General features: G+C 38.6%; 1 long non-coding RNA gene across 1 annotated transcript; it reads right to left on the reverse strand.

Annotated features, from left to right (window-relative positions):
- Positions 1–288: 288 nt before the first annotated feature.
- On the reverse strand, positions 289–6,059 carry LOC129263000 (uncharacterized). Its single transcript, XR_010293932.1, has 3 exons — positions 5,895–6,059; positions 4,020–4,203; positions 289–2,931 (listed from the first exon to the last, which is right to left on the reverse strand). It is a non-coding gene; the product is annotated as an uncharacterized LOC129263000 (long non-coding RNA).
- Between the last annotated feature and the right edge of the window lie 8,080 nt (positions 6,060–14,139).

Raw genomic sequence — 14,139 nt, forward strand, 5'->3', positions numbered from 1 at the left:
ACTATGATATCTTAACGTATTCTGACGTGATAATGACCTAAACATTAAATTCTACATGCAATGTACATACACACATCACTTCAAAGACCTTGTCATTGAGGATTATCTATATTTGGTGAATACTGAGGTGGTCTGACAATGTCCAGCATTCCCAGTAACAATATAATGATCCTCCATGCCAGGGCCTTGCATAACTTGTCTCGGTCTCAAGAACATGACCCCCCCCCCCGAAAAAGAATATATACAAAAATGGAAAACGAAATCAAATACATGTACGCATTTCAATTACGAAATCGTGGCAAATATTCTATTAATAAATAAAAGTTGCATAACATATTACCAGCAAAAAAAAAAGGAATACAAAATGTTGAAAACTCTAAATAGATTGAAAAAAAAAACACTTTTCTATGAAAATGCAGTATTAGGGTCAAAGGAATGAAATTACAATGTCTGTTATACCAATACATACAATTGTACATGTATAAATACACATTAATACATAACAGAGGCATAATGATCTCCAAGAATAAAGCTTTTTCGTTGAAATTGTAATTAAATATACCTTCAACTTTAGACAACTATGTAATGTAGGTAAAAATAGACTGTATGTAAAAAAAAAATACCCGAGTTGGAATAGTTTCAGGATTTATGGAAGCTCGCATTTGGGTGAAAGAATCATACATGTACATTAATTCTAATGAAATGTTTGGGTTGTATTACACTATCACTTAGGGCCAGGGGTAAAAGACAGTAGTTGCAGCAAACAATTATTTCTTCGGAAAGTCTTTTAAATTAAGGTTAATTGTCAAAATATTGTACATAATCTAGATCTGGGCCCTGTCTTACAAAGAGTTACGATTGATCCGATCAATCATAACTCTATGGAAATCCATCAGTGTCATAATTTTTTCTACGAAAAAATTGCACAATGTCCTTTGTATGCAAAGAGAAGCGCAGCGAATTTTTGAGAAAACAATGAATGCATGAACATACATCATAGCTAGAAAATATTTTGAACAAACATGCTTAATAGATCTATGTTAACGTTGCTGACCGTCCATAGTTGCGATTGATCGGATCAATCATAACTCTTTGTAAGACGGGGCCCTGGTAAATTAATGTAAACTTGTATCTTTGTAAAATCATGAATTTTGATCTTAAAATCAATAATTCTGATGATCACTAACACAGAAAAGCATATGTGGGACAGGACAGTGTATTATGATTGATTTGAAAAATACCCGACATTTGATAGAATTACATGCTTATTTTGCTCATTTCTCAGCAATTACACACATTTTCTTCCCAAGCTTTTTGGCACACATCTTTTATATATACATACACTTTGCTGGTAATTCTGTTGGATTCTGTTCGAACTCATTTTAAGATAGTTACTACTAGAGGTGCGCTATTAACTTAAGGCAACTATGCAATGTAGGACAAAATATACTGTATGTAAAAAAAAAAAAAACCTGAGTTGCAAAGTTTTCAGGATTTATGGAAGCTTGCATTTGGGTGAAAGAATCATGCATCAATAAGTCTGATGAAAATAGTTTGTGGAACTGTTGTATTACACTATCACTTAGAAGGAAAAGACAGTAGTTGCAGCAAACAATTATTTCTTGAGAAAATCTATAAAATCAAAGTTCATTGTCAATATATTGTACATAATCTACATCTGGTACATTAATGTAAACTTGTATCTTTGTAAAATCATGAATTTTTAAACTTAAAATCGATAATTCTGATGATCGCTGTAAACACAGAAAAGCATATGTGGGACAGTGTATTATAATCGATTCGAAAAATACCTGACATTTGAAAGAATTACATGCTTATTTTGCTAATTTCTCAGCAATTACGCATTTTCTTCCCTACATGTAGCTACGTAGGCTTTTTATGTGAGCTGAGAGATTTCATACCAGATTTCCTTTGCTTGATGAAGTTCTTTAATATGATAGTCTGTGTATCAGCATAGCATGTGTTCAGTGTTTTGAACCCACTGGAAATTGTGCATCATATCTTTATGTATGGAAGTCATTTTGCGTCTGCGGTCTCCATGGTTTTTTCAGGATCTATGTGTTGACTAGACCAGTCCCATATTGATATTTTCGTGCTGTGTCACTTTGGAAGGCCGTCTCTAATTGGTTGACATGGTGAGTTGGCAGATGCACAGCCCATCCCACTTTTCAATTATATCATTACGTAATCTCTAACATGTCTAAGATATCCACCAGATCAAGAGGCCGCTTGCACTCGGCTAATGCATGTACACAATCCTCTGCTTCATCATTAACTGGATCTAAACAAAGCCCAGCATACCTAGATCATATTGATACAGTCGTTCAAAGAGCGGTGGCCGTGGCAATGGAACGCGAGAGACAAAAACTCAATGATGACATGGATAAGCGCGAAAATAAATTGCGTGAAATTCTTGATGAAAAGCTCACTAGTCTACACGTTCTTGAAATATCTATCGATACTAAATTGAAGCAACTCCGTGATTTTGAAAAATCGGTTTCTGATAACATGACTAACACCATAATGCTTTGTCAAATAGGCTTGACCACATCGAGCAGTACTCCTGTCGCAATAATATCCGTATCCGTATGAGATTGTTCGAAATGTAGCAAAGCAGATTGGTATCGATCTTACTCCATGTGACATTGATCGATCCCATCACCTTTGCCGACCAACTAGCAGTCATGATGTTCAACCCAAAGGATCATACCCCGGCGTGGCCCTGTAATGCCAACTTAGCAGCTCCACCAATCAATGTGAAATTCACTTCATACAGGCCGAAACAAACGATGATGAAAAATAGAGGAAAATGAAAATGCTCAGGAACAGATGACTGGGTGCAGGCAGGCAAGGCAGTTCAGGTGGGATGAAAATTTATGGGCAGGACACCTTCCGTTCAAATTACAGCATCTGCAAAAATAACAGAAGAGGAGAAACATAAAAACTTTTTCTACATAAACTATTTATTAATCTTCATTAAAAACTAGATGGTTTCAATATTAATTTCCAATTTATTTTAAATGATTAAAAAACGATGTGGGGTTTGTTACATATTTTATACTTCAAATATTAACATGTTAAGTCAAGTCGGGGGGGGGGGGGGCATGATGCCCTCAAGACCTTTAACCATCTCTGTATAAGGAAGGGAATTTTAGAATCAATTTATTTGACACATAAAACATATTCTTTTTTTATAATTACAATTTTAATTCATGCCTTTTTTATGTGTTTTAAATGGTTATGGGGTAACCAGGACTGTCAGGACCGAGAATTCGAACTTCGAGGCTGAAATACAGCCATTCCCTATGCCTGATTTGGCTTAAATTCAGGTCAAGGATCAATTAAATATATATTTTGAAAAAAAAATCTGACAAATTTTGAGGTGGAATTAGTTTTCTGGCATCGCGAGATCGACCAATGCAAAATTTTATTAGCGCCAATTTACCATCTAAACTTGTCATTGAAATTAGAACGTCCAAACCGATCTAGTACCAGTACTAGCACAATCATGACAATGAATCAATCAGCTATGCATGTGCACCAATTCTGTATTTCTTGCATACGTACGTCACTCGAGTTAAAGTTCATGTCATTGCGTTATATAGCATGGGAATTGTAAGAAAGTGATCCTTCAAAATTTTTACCTTCCAACAATTAACATTTTTTAAGCCTTTGTATGCATTTAGAGTACAAAAGCTTACAAATTGGACAAATTAAATGTTTGCCCCAAAATTATTGTGGGAAGGGTGGATTTTCTAGGGAAATCCATCTTAGTGTACAAAGTTCTACAGGCAACAGAGACTTGTCTAGGCTCCGTGAATGAAAATACAATGAAAAAATATCACAGAGTCCTCGAAGTACAGTCAGGACCATTAACAGATTAAAAGGTGCCCCGAGTTTGTGCACACCCAAATCTGCGTGATTCTGATAATAGAGATTCCCAATGATCCCCCCCCCAAAAAAAAAGGCTTTACATCTGAAATAGCCTTCTAACTTACCTACTGCCCGATGCCTCCTATCATGTAGGGCAGCAACGAAGGATCTCCACTCCTGGCATCCAGCGATTCTGGGCCTTCTTCTGGAAACTCCCCCAGGCCAGGTCATATTCACTGACTTCATCTCCTCCTCAACTCCTCATGTGTGACACCGAGACAGGTGGTTTTGTGTCTCCCTCTCTTTCTCCTGAAATGTCAAACAGATCTATTCATTAAAAATCTTACTCATAATGGTGCTTTTGGTAGAAAAATAATGAATATAGGGCATTTCATGTGACGCCCTTAACCCTTATTAAACTGGGGGGGGGGGTCAATTTGACCCCCCCCCCCTCAACAAATTTCATCACTATTCACTACGCTGTCGCACAAAAAATTTAGATCGCACCGCTCACTGACTTTTTACTTTCAAGTCTCGCGCAAATTTTGAGACCAAATTTGTGACGCCCGGGTACGCGGTTACGTCATTACGCAACATTATGTAAGTGCATGTCAGACCCAAAATTGCTCATAAACATGATTTCATGTACAAATCCAATGCAAATTGTGTATTTAGCCAAAATTCATAAATTTATCATTATTTCTACTTTTACTGATTAAACTTAATTAATTTTGCCTTGTTTATGATTAGAATTAAGTCTAGAACGATTTCCATCGAAAATACAATAAAAAACAAAATGTGAAAAAACAAAGAAATATGATTTAAAAAAAAATAAAATACATAAGAAATCGGTCTTTGGTACCAGATTTTTTTTCATTCACAATTGTTAGGAATGCTATAAAGAATATTTTCACCCAAAAAATAGCATTCTAGGAGCTTTATTTAGTGAATCAGAGCAAAAAGTATGATTTCATGAATAAATTAGCATAATTAATTCATATAAAATAAAAAAATATGAATTCAGTGAAATTTACCAATGCAACTACGTAGATTACGTCATTCTCTACCATCATGCAAATTTTCGTTGTGATCGTGCAATCCACGGCCGAGATCTTATAAGGGGGGGGGCAATAATACCCCCCCCCCCCCCCGGGAATGACAAGAATCAAAATACCCCGGTAGATTTAGGATTTAAAAAATAGTCAGTACGGTATATCATCGAGGATCTACATAGTAGGATGGGGGATCGGGTGTCCGGACACTTTATATTTTTGAAGCCTTCTTTTTTGTCTTTGGATTACACTAAAAATATGAATTCAATAGTTATAATCATCTTCGATTTTGTTCTCTCTAAGTAATATTTCCTAACATTTTGAACTAAAAATTGATGAAACTTCGCTTGTAAATTTTTCCAAATTACTTTCTAAAATTGATCGTCCGGACACACAACCTGTCCGGACACACAACAACTGGGTATACATGTAGATCTGGTACAGTTACATAAACTGAACTTTGTGAAATCTTGAAATCTACGCTGAAAAATGTTCAAACTGAAGATCACCAACACAGATAAGAGCACGTGGGACAGTTATTATTGCTCTGATTAATGTCGGCCCGACGCTTGCCTTGGCTCGAGTTGACCCGAATCCTGTGCTTTTTTTGCTTATTTCGCAGCAATTACACAATGAAAGTTCCAGAATCCTTTGGCACATACGGTACCGGTATATTATTTATAAATATAGACAGACACTTTGGTGGTCATTTCATTGGATTCTGTACGAACTCATTTTGATATCGTTACCACAACTGGCATTTACCTTTAAGTGTGCACTGTGTCTGTGCAGACTTGGGCCCTGAGCCCACCAGCGCAGCCTGTCCTATTCAGCATGCCGGCGCTCGGGGCAGCCACCCCGGCCGGGTAGTGTCAGTGCACGAAATCTAAAGCCAAAGGCAAGCCGCGCTCCGAAAAGAAAATCTTAGAAGATGGTTATCTAACTTACTGTTTGGTCTCCTGCGAATGCCTTCGAAGTCGTTATCCAAATCTGAACCGTGTTCTTAAAGTAGTAGAACTATTATTAACGGCCATCTTCGTCGCACTTAATTCTCGATCCAAAATTAGGCTGCAACATTTACGGCGAAAAACGGGCGCATTCCTTTTTCAAATTAAATGGTTACGACTGCGCCAGTTGCATGCAGTGCAGCGCGCATGCGCAGGCTCGACGCCCGGCGGCGAATTAATTCTGCGGATCATGAATTTTTTATAGGGGGTGAGCCCGGGGGGCGTGCATGGGGGGGGGGGGGTGAGCTAACTAGATAGGAGGTTTGCATGACACCGGGGCATGACACCACTTGCGAAAAAAAAGTTTTAAAATAGATACAAACTTCTTTGACATATAAAGCTTCCTCTTGTTTGGTTGGCAACCAGTTAAGAAATGATTATTTTTGCCACTGCTTTTGAAACTTTTTTTCTTTGAAGAATTATATACTTTACCTAAAATAAAAAAAATTCTGTACTATTTTTTTTAAGTTTTACTTTTCCTTTTATAAGTAGAAATAGCCTTGCTAACATGGCAAGGTTGAAAAAATGGCAAAATAGTATGTGGCTTTGAAATTAAACTTGTAAATTTCCTCGTCGTTGATTGGTAAAATTTGATGTCATAATCACGTCGTAATGTGGTCATATGAAAACGCAAATTTCTTTGTCGTTGTTTGGTAAATAAATGATGTCATTATCACGTCATAATGTGGTCATATAAAAATGCAAATTCATTTGTTGCAGATTGGTCGATAAATGACGTCGTAATCACGTAATAATCTGGTCATATAAGAAAGCAAATTTATTTGTCGTAAATTGGTCAGTAAATGACGTCGTAATCACGTCATAATCTGGTCATATAAGAGAGCAAATTTACTTGTCGTAAATTGGTCAGTAAATGACGTCAAAATCACGTCATAATCTGGTCAAATAAAAATGCAAATGAAAGTTGCCATTCTAAGTCGTCAAAATGACGTCGTAAGAACGTCATAAATACGACGACATGACGAGTATTACCACTTTACGATCCGTAATGACGTCATTACGACCGTGTCTGCTATCAGGGGAATTCTACTCTATGTATTAAGATATAAATATTTTCAGCCAGGACCATCCCTTTTACATGTTTTAATTGCCATCGACTTGGCGAGAAACTTAATTATGACATGTCGACATAATGTCGACATACGTTATCTCGCCATGTCGACATAATTATATGACCTTTTATAAGTCGACTTGGCGAGATATCGTATCTCGTCATCTTGGATGTGAACGAAATTCACACAAATAACCATAACTTTTCGGCAGCCAATCATAGCTGATGACGTATCCAAGATCAGAATATTCTTGAACTGGTGCTGAATATTATAGGCCTATCTTAGCTAGACGAATACGCAATCCCCGGTCTTCTGTCTTCGTTTTCCAGACACCCAACAACAGGTTTGGAAAACGAAGACCGAAGACCGGGGACATGCGTAATGTCAATGGTAGTAAAATATAGTTGCACTGCAAACGCCAGTTGAGTTGAGTCTGCTTACAAGTACGTGATTGCGCAGTATGAGGTGTATTGTATGCAAGTTTTCAGTTTCATGACAGTTTTCAGAATTGCAATGGCTGAATTCCGTGGGTGAAATATGTACGTTATCCTTAATATCATGCCCTAGCTGATAACGATATTCACACAAATAACCATAAATTATCCGCAGCCAATCATATAGCTGATGACGTATCCAAGATCGGAATATCCTTGCACTGGTGCTGAATATTATAGGCCTATCTTAGCTAGACGAATACGCAATCCCCGGTCTTCTGTCTTCGTTTTCCAGACACCCAACAACAGGTTTGGAAAACGAAGACCGAAGACCGGGGACATGCGTAATGTCAATGGCAGTAAAATAGTTGCAAACGCCAGTTGAGATGAGTCTGCTTGTACGTGATTGCGCAGTATGGGGTGTATTGTATGCAAGTTTTCAGTTTTATGACAGTTTTCAGAATTGCAATGGCTGAATTCCGTGGGTGAAATATGTACATTATAATTGTTATCTATCCTTATTAATCATGCCCTAGCTGATAACGATATTCACACAAATAACCATAACTTATCCGCAGCCAATCATAGCTGATGACGTATCCAAGATCAGAAATATTCTTAAACTGGAGCTGAATATTATAGGCCTATCTTAGCTAGACGAATACGCAATCCCCGGTCTTCTGTCTTCGTTTTCCAGACACCCAACAACAGGTTTGGAAAACGAAGACCGAAGACCGGGGACATGCGTAATGTCAATGGTAGTAAAATAGTTGCAAACGCCAGTTGAGTTGAGTCTGCTTGTACGTGATTGCGCAGTATGGGGTGTATTGTATGCAAGTTTTCAGTTTCATGACAGTTTTCAGAATTGCAATGGCTGAATTCCGTGGGTGAAATATGTACATTATAATTGTTATCTATCCTTATTAATCATGCCCTAGCTGATAACGATATTCACAGAAATAACCATAAATTATCCGCAGCCAATCATAGCTGATGACGTATCCAAGATCGGAATATCCTTGCACTGGTGCTGAATATTATAGGCCTATCTTAGCTAGACGAATACGCAATCCCCGGTCTTCTGTCTTCGTTTTCCAGACACCCAACAACAGGTTTGGAAAACGAAGACCGAAGACCGGGGACATGCGTAATGTCAATGGTAGTAAAATAGTTGCAAACGCCAGTTGAGATGAGTCTGCTTGTACGTGATTGCGCAGTATGGGGTGTATTGTATGCAAGTTTTCAGTTTTATGACAGTTTTCAGAATTGCAATGGCTGAATTCCGTGGGTGAAATATGTACATTATAATTGTTATCTATCCTTATTAATCATGCCCTAGCTGATAACGATATTCACACAAATAACCATAACTTATCCGCAGCCAATCATAGCTGATGACGTATCCAAGATCAGAAATATTCTTAAACTGGAGCTGAATATTATAGGCCTATCTTAGCTAGACGAATACGCAATCCCCGGTCTTCTGTCTTCGTTTTCCAGACACCCAACAACAGGTTTGGAAAACGGAGACCGAAGACCGGGGACATGCGTAATGTCAATGGTAGTAAAATAGTTGCAAACGCCAGTTGAGTTGAGTCTGCTTGTACGTGATTGCGCAGTATGGGGTGTATTATGCAAATTTTCAGTTTTATGACAGTTTTCAGAATTGCAATGGCTGAATTCCGTGGGTGAAATATGTACATTATTATTGTTATCTATCCTTATTAATCATGCCCTAGCTGATAACGATATTCACAGAAATAACCATAAATTATCCGCAGCCAATCATAGCTGATGACGTATCCAAGATCGGAATATCCTTGCACTGGTGCTGAATATTATAGGCCTATCTTAGCTAGACGAATACGCAATCCCCGGTCTTCTGTCTTCGTTTTCCAGACACCCAACAACAGGTTTGGAAAACGAAGACCGAAGACCGGGGACATGCGTAATGTCAATGGTAGTAAAATAGTTGCAAACGCCAGATGTGTTGAGTCTGCCTGTACGTGATTGCGCAGTATGAGGTGTATTGTATGCAAGTTTTCAGTTTTATGACAGTTTTCGGAATTGCAATGGCTGAATTCCGTGGGTGAAATATGTACGTTATAATATCATGCCCTAGCTGCATGATAACGATATTCACACAAATAACCATAACTTATCCGCAGCCAATCATAGCTGATGACGTATCCAAGATCAGAATATTCTTAAACTGGAGCTGAATATTATAGGCCTATCTTAGCTAGACGAATACGCAATCCCCGGTCTTCTGTCTTCGTTTTCCAGACACCCAACAACAGGTTTGGAAAACGAAGACCGAAGACCGGGGACATGCGTAATGTCAATGGTAGTAAAATAGTTGCAAACGCCAGTTGTGTTGAGTCTGCCTGTACGTGATTGCGCAGTATGAGGTGTATTGTATGCAAGTTTTCAGTTTTATGACAGTTTTCGGAATTGCAATGGCTGAATTCCGTGGGTGAAATATGTACGTTATCCTTAATATCATGCCCTAGCTGATAACGATATTCACACAAATAACCATAACTTATCCGCAGCCAATCATAGCTGATGACGTATCCAAGATCAGAATATATTCTTAAACTGGAGCTGAATATTATAGGCCTATCTTAGCTAGACGAATACGCAATCCCCGGTCTTCTGTCTTCGTTTTCCAGACACCCAACAACAGGTTTGGAAAACGAAGACCGAAGACCGGGGACATGCGTAATGTCAATGGTAGTAAAATAGTTGCAAACGCCAGTTGAGTTGAGCCTGCTTGTACGTGATTGCGCAGTATGGGGTGTATTGTACGCAAGTTTTCAGTTTTATGACAGTTTTCAGAATTGCAGTGGCTGAATTCCGTGGGTGAAATGTGTACGTTATCCTTAATATCATGCCCTAGCTGATAATGATATTCACACAAATAACCATAACTTATCCGCAGCCAATCATAGCTGATGACGTATCCAAGATCAGAATATTCTTGAACTGGTGCTGAATATTATAGGCCTATCTTAGCTAGACGAATTGACGCGATCCCCGGTCTTCTGTCTTCGTTTTCCAGACACCCAACAACAGGTTTGGAAAACGAAGATCGAAGACCGGGGACCCGTGCATTGTCAATGGGAGAACATGTGTCGGGGCAAGGTCCAAAGTCCATTCTAACCCGCGCACGTGTTTTGTACACACTTTGCACTGCTTTGTACACACTTCGGGCGTGAACTACAAACGCTTTCACACGAGCGTGATATGAGTCCCCGGTCTTCGGTCTTCGGTCTTCGTTTTCCAGACACCCCACCATTAACTACTCCTATGGGCCATGGTCTGTGTGTTTTTATCCTGGTTTTGAATTGTGGGCATAAATTTTTTTTTAAAGACCCAAAAAATCACCTTCTTAGTTTTGTTGTCATCCATACGCGCCCCTCATCCGGCTCCCGGAACCACCAATCAGTATGAGTTTTTTTATTCTTATCATTATTATTTTTTGTTGTATTCAGTAGTTTTTTTTTTTTTACAACTTCAATTCATATACAAAATAGAATACATATAACAAATAGAAGTTGGATGTCTTTACAAATTGATGCATACCTTGACAACTCATAAATTAAACATCATTTTCTTCCCCTTAAGTGTTGCAATAAAACACAATGTCAGACATCTTCCAATACATAATTATTAATCATTACCAATGCTAATCGATGTTTATAAGTTTTTTCGTTCCAACTTCATTAGATAATCGTATACTCTTGATACCGATATCTTTTAACTTACTTTCAATTTCAATTCGTGCTTTTGTAGACACGGTACACAAAATCTATTGATTTATAGTTCACTATCTTCAAAATCCTTATTGGTCGGGCGCTATTGGTCGATAACTCCAGCGCGATCGGCCGGCATTCAAGTTCCCCCGCGCTGGCATTGCTTTATATGTTTATAACGAACGATCCCATTGGTTGATTTAACGTCATGACATTAAATCGTTGAGCAGTAATTCGGAATTACGTCGTGTAGTAATTATTTACTACACGACGTAATTCTTTAGGTATAGTGTAGTAATTGGAATTACTACACTACGTAATTATTTACGTCGTGTAGTAATTCGAATTACTACACGACCTTAATTATTTGATGTAGCGACACTAACCCTGATAGCAGACACGGTCGTAATGACGTCATTAACTGATCGTAAAGTGGTAATACTCGTCATGTCGTCGTATTTATGACGTTCTTACGACGTCATTTTGATGACTTAGAATGGCAACTTTCACTTGCATTTTTATTTGACCAGATTATGACGTGATTTTGACGTCATTTACTGACCAATTTACGACAAGTAAATTTGCTCGCTTATATGACCAGATTATGACGTGATTACGACGTCATTTACTGACCAATTTACGACAAGTAAATTTGCTTTCTTATATGACCAGATTATTACGTGGTTACGACGTCATTTATCGACCAATCTGCAACAAATGAATTTGCATTTTTATATGACCACATTATGACGTGATTATGACATCATTTATTTACCAAACAACGACAAAGAAATTTGCGTTTTCATATGACCACATTACGACGTGATTATGACATCAAATTTTACCAATCAACGACGAGGAAATTTACAAGTTTAATTTCAAAGCCACATACTATTTTGCCATTTTTTCAACCTTGCCATGTTAGCAATTAAGGCTATTTCTACTTATAAAAGGAAAAGTAAAACTAAAAAAAAAAATAGTACAGAATTTTTTTTATTTTAGGTAAAGTATGTAATTCTTCAAAGAAAAAAAGTTTCAAAAGCAGTGGCAAAAATAATCATTTCTTAACTGGTTGCCAACCAAACCAAACAAGAGGAAGCTTTATATGTCAAAGAAGTTTGTATCTATTTTAAAACTTTTTTTTCGCAAGTGGTGTCATGCCCCGGTGTCATGCAAACCCCCTATCTAGTTAGCTCACCCCCCCCCCCCCCCATGCACGCCCCCCGGGCTCACCCCCTATAAAAAATTCATGATCCGCAGAATTAATTCGCCGCCGGGCGTCGAGCCTGCGCATGCGCACTGCACTGCATGCAACTGGCGCAGTCGCAACCATTTAATTTGAAAAAGGAATGCGCTCGTCTTTCGCCGTTAAATGTTGCAGCCTAATTTTGGATCGAGAATTAAGTGCGACGAAGATGGCCGTTAATAATAGTTCTACTACTTTAAGAACACGGTTCAGATTTGGATAACGACTTCGAAGGCATTCGCAGGAGACCAAACAGTAAGTTAGATAACCATCTTCTAAGATTTTCTTTTCGGAGCGCGGCTTGCCTTTGGCTTTAGATTTCGTGCACTGACACTGCCCGGCCGGGGTGGCTGGCCCGAGCGCCGGCATGCTGAATAGGACAGGCTTCGCTTCGCTGGTGGGCTCAGGGCCCAAGTCTGCACAGACACAGTGCACACTTTAAGGTAAATGCCAGTTGTGGTAACGATATCAAAATGAGTTCGTACAGAATCCAATGAAATGACCACCAAAGTGTCTGTCTATATTTATAAATAATATACCGTATGTGCCAAAGGATTCTGGAAGAAATTGTGTAATTGCTGCGAAATAAGCAAAAAAAGCACAGGATTCGGGTCAACTCGAGCCAAGGCAAGCGTCGGGCTGACATTAATCAGAGCAATAATAACTGTCCCACGTGCTCTTAAGTCTTATCTGTGTTGGTGATCTTCAGTTTGAACATTTTTCAGTGTAGATTTCAAGATTTCACAAAGTTCAGTTTATGTAACTGTACCAGATCTACATGTACTAATATGTAGATCCTCGATGATATACCGTACTGACAATTTTTTTAATCCTAAATCTACCGGGGTATTTTGATTCTTGTCATTCCCGGGGGGGGGGGTATTATTGCCCCCCCTTATAAGATCTCGGCCGTGGATTGCACGATCACAACGAAAATTTGCATGATGGGGCCAAATTCGCTATTGTGCCCAAGCGCCATTAAAACTGCTCAGCCCAGTGAAAATTCTTATCGCTAGACGTGCGTAAGAGCATGTGCGACCGGTGTCACACATGACCGCACAATAACAAAGCTCAGTCAGCGGGATATCGGCGTTCAGTGAAGTGGCGTGTTAATGGGTATTTCAGCTGTGCGAGAGGGGGGCGGGGATTAGGGATTGGGGGGGGGGGGAGAAGGGGCACTAAAATATATGAAATCGGCGGGTTTTCAATAAAATACTATGTGCATCGTATTTTCGTTTTCTTTTTGTGTTTCCTGTATGATACATGGTGGGTGGATTTATTCCTCATTCATTCTTTCCATCCAATTTATTCATCATACTGTACATTTCATTTCATATTATATTACATAACACTGTTTTACTAACCTTATTTTTTCTGCCCTTGATGGGAATCGAACTCGAACCTTTTGATCTGCAGTCCAGCATCGTAGTCAGCACGCCACATGAGATGAGCTGACAGCCGAACCTGGTTTAGCGCTCAAGTCGTACGGAGGTTTCCCGATCCCCGGCGGCAGTTAGCAGGCCAGGGAATCAACGATCAGTGATTTAATTAATTAGAAAATATATATATTTTAGGATCCAGGGGCTATAGATAATGGTACCAATAATTCCAAACAGGATTTTGTTATTTTTTTCACTTCGTTTATATTATCGCTATGTATTTTAACACGATGTGC

Source organism: Lytechinus pictus, chromosome 6 (assembly GCF_037042905.1).
Source record: "Lytechinus pictus isolate F3 Inbred chromosome 6, Lp3.0, whole genome shotgun sequence".
NCBI lineage: Eukaryota > Metazoa > Echinodermata > Echinoidea > Temnopleuroida > Toxopneustidae > Lytechinus > Lytechinus pictus.